The sequence below is a fragment of the Procambarus clarkii genome, chromosome 2, assembly GCF_040958095.1.
Source record: "Procambarus clarkii isolate CNS0578487 chromosome 2, FALCON_Pclarkii_2.0, whole genome shotgun sequence".
Lineage (NCBI taxonomy): Eukaryota > Metazoa > Arthropoda > Malacostraca > Decapoda > Cambaridae > Procambarus > Procambarus clarkii.
Genome location: NC_091151.1, coordinates 11,215,637 through 11,219,565, shown reverse-complemented (window position 1 = coordinate 11,219,565; position 3,929 = coordinate 11,215,637).

Below are 3,929 nucleotides of genomic sequence, written 5' to 3'. Positions count from 1 at the left end.
GAGGAACACAAATGCGAACAAGCCTGAATGGTTCCCAGGCATATATGCAACTGAAAACTCACACCCCAGAAGTGACTCGAACCCATACTACCAGGAGCACTGTGCAACTGGAGTACAGGAAACCTTAACCTCTCGACCATGTCCTGTATATGAGATGCAAAGTGCTCCTGGCAGTATGGCTTCGAGTCACTTCTAGGGTGTGAGTTTTCACACCCCAAAAGTGTGAAAAGTTTCTCTCCCAGAAGTTTGTCTCTCTCTCAGTACTAGTGCACATGTCGTCCATCACCATCCTCTCTACCATTTTTCTTATATCTCATCGCTCGTTTGTGTTTGTTTTGAAGGAGATGGTAGAGGTCGTGTTCCTCGTCTGAGGTCCCACCAAATGTTTGCTTCAGGGACCATTCAGTGTCGTTCTCTATCAAATTTAAAGTTGAGTGGGAGTTTGAGAGCACCAGCCCGCCATCCACTCTTCTCTCTCTGTATCTGTCTGTATGACTCTCTCTCTCTCTCTCTCTCTCTCTCTCTCTCTCTCTCTCTCTCTCTCTCTCTCTCTCTCTCTCTCTCTCTCTCTTTGCCTCACACCCTTTCTCCTTTCAGTTCTCTTTCCCTTCCACCCTGTCTCTTCCAGCAAGTGCTTACTTGCACAATAGTTTCTCTATCAGCTATCTCACCCTGTCAGAGTAAAAGAGACAAATGAATGTGTGTGTGAATATATGTACGTATATATATATATGTGTGTGTGTGTGTGTGTGTGTGTGTGTGTGTGTGTGTGTGTGTGTGTGTGTGTATATGTATGTGTATCTATATAAATAAAAATGGAAATGTTCGTTTGTTCAAAATCGCTAATCTCCGAAAATCCTTAACCGATTGCTTTGAAATTTTCACACAAAGTTTCATTCGCATCCGGCCAGGTTTTTAAATACATACTATATAGATGTCATGTCTGTAACGGTAAAAAACATGCTTTTTCTGAAAAACTGTATTTTTTCTTATGTTTTTCATGTGAGAGAAATCTTTAAAACCTCTTTACCGATTGCTTTGAAAATTTGACACAACGTTGCATTCGAATAGGCGCGTCTTTTCCTGTATATACTATATACATGCCTCATCTGTGACAGGAAAAAAATGTTTTTTTGAAAAACCACGCCATCTGATGGACGTAAGGGCTACACACGCTGTAATCTTCGAAAGTTCTTCAATAATTGCTTTGAAATTTTGACACAACGTTGCATTCAAATAGGCGCGTCTTTTTATATACCTACTATATAGATGTCACCCCTGTGACAGGTAAAAACATGGCAACATAATGGCACATAATGGCAACATGGCACATAATGGCAACATGCACATTATTCCAAATATGTCACGAATTCCATTTCAATGTTTCCGATTGCATTGATAAATTAATTTTTATAGATTTAGATTTATTTTCATTTTGATTTAATTATTTTGTGTGAATTGCGTTGAAATTAAGCTGTGTTGTTTACCATACCTTTCATTTCGTGAGTATAGTTTTTTTCATATATTCATTTCATTTTTTAACTGTTTTTATCATAATTCAGTGATGGGAACATCAGATCACTTGATGTTCCCAATTTTCTGATGGGAACATCAGACCATTTGGGAAGGCATCGGACGAGGGAGTGGGGAATGGTGGGGAGGACGAGGGGACGGAAGTGAAAGATAGTGGGGAGGACGAGGGAACAGGGGAGTGAGGAATCGTTGGGAGGCCGAAGAGACGGGTTAAGGGGGAACGGTGGGGAGGACTGGGGGACAGGGAAGGTTGCTGTGGCTCAGCAACGCGTGGCCGGGTACTGCTAGTAAAGTATATATGGAAGCTGATCACAATAACATGTCACCTTTGTAAATGCACATTAATGACACTATGTAAAAGACACATCGAACACTTTATGTAGGGCATATGTAAATCTGTGTATCTATGTATTTACATATGTAGGTTAGCTTAGCTTTTTTAACAACCTGTCCTCTTAAAAAGAACGTCGCTTTTGGCCGTTTGCCCGTATGGCCGAATTTGGACGTAATTTGAAAATGAAAAAAAAATGAAAATAAATTTGGGATTTCTTTTTGCAACAACAGTAAGTTAAGGGTCCTCTGATAGGTTAGGTGGGCAGGAAATTCTCATAAAGTTTCAAAACGTTATGAAAAACGTTAATTTAAAGTGTCCTCTTATAACCTCTGCGCGTAGGCCGGACGACTCAAATAGAAAACGGAACAGAACGTCACTTTTGTGAGTCGATTTCATTTCAAATTACGTCCAAATTTAGCCATATCGCGCATACGGGCCAAAAGTGACGTTCTTTTTAAGAGGACGGGTTGTTTTTAAAGCACCGAATCACCTTCTGTGGTTAATTGTTCAATAAACCTCTGAACTATATGTTTAACACATCTCTAACCCTGTCCATGGAGGACAGAATAAAATGTATATATGCTAGGTAGCATTGTAAATGTGTGGCCACGTCTGTGGTAGAAAAAAAAACTCTGTCTATCTTTCTCACTCCCGTCTGCTCTCTCTCCCTCTGTCTCTGTCTACCTCGTCTGCTCTCTCTCCCTCTGTCCCTGTCTACCTCGTCTGCTCTCTCTCCCTCTGTCCCTGTCTACCTCGCCTGCTCTCTCTCCCTCTGTCTCTGTCTACCTCGTCTGCTCTCTCTCCCTCTGTCTCTGTCTACCTCGCCTGCTCTCTCTCCCTCTGTCTCTGTCTACCTCGTCTGTTCTCTCTCCATCTGTCTCTGTCTACCTCGTATTTTCTCTTCCTCCTTTCCTCCTGTTCTCTTTTCTTTTTGTCATCTCTCCTTCCTGCTCTCCCCCCCCCACTCTTGGTCACTAACTCCGTTACAGTCTTCTTCCTATTCACTCTCCCGTTCTCTCCTTCTTTTCCGTTATCTCTCTCAATCTCTCTCTCTCAATCCCTCCCATTCTTTCACCCTTCCGTTCTCACTCTCTCTCTCCCTCCTCGTTCTTTTTAACTCCCGTACCACTTTATTGACGTTGATTGCTGTCGTTAACAGCTAAATAATCAGGTCGAAACACTCTATGGACGTTCCATCCCACATTTCATTAGTCACAGAATTTTTTGATAGTCTCAGATGCAGCCAATCCTATATAAGGTGGGTCATGTGGAATCACTCCCAGTCCTCCTATAACATTCGGCCTACAATAAAAAATCACCATGCCAGGTTATGTGAGGTTAGGCCCAGGTGTCTGGTGTCCATCAGTGGGCAGACAGATAGACAGTCAGATATTATCTTTTACATGAGTAAATTGAGCATTCTGTAACAAGGAGTAGATGATTCCGGCAATTATAGGCTTCGAGCTCTCCTTCCCACTAGTCATATGAGGTTTCAAGAATCTAATTTACAGTTTGAAGAACACTTAAACTGTAAATTGTCAAACATATCAATTATTTTGTTAACAGCAAAATTAAGAAATAGTTACCGCATGCCTTGATATATTTGGTTGGGGTTGAATAAATCGGGATTGACTACAGCACACTCGGGTCAGGTCCTGAAGAAGTGTAATGCATTTAACTGAGATTACAAGGGCTTAAATTAATCTCGTCCTTTATCCTCCAATCGACTGGTTTTCACGTTCCAGAATGACTGGATTGTGCTCTAGTATATCCCCATTAGCGTCCATGTAGGAAATTGGCCATTACCACTTCGCTCTCTTGTTCCTTCAATTTACTTATTTCTTTGAAAATAGTCTAGTTCATTACGACTACCTTGTGGCCTTGTTCGGAACTTAACTTAAGTTAGCTTAGAACTTTACTTAACTTAAGAACTTAAGTTACCTTAAGTATATCCCAGTATAATTAAATATCCATTCCAGAGATTAGAAGTTTTTCTTAAGAAGAAAAACTTAGAAAACTTTATTTACAGGCTCTTCAAAGTACAGGAACAGCTGATGCCAAG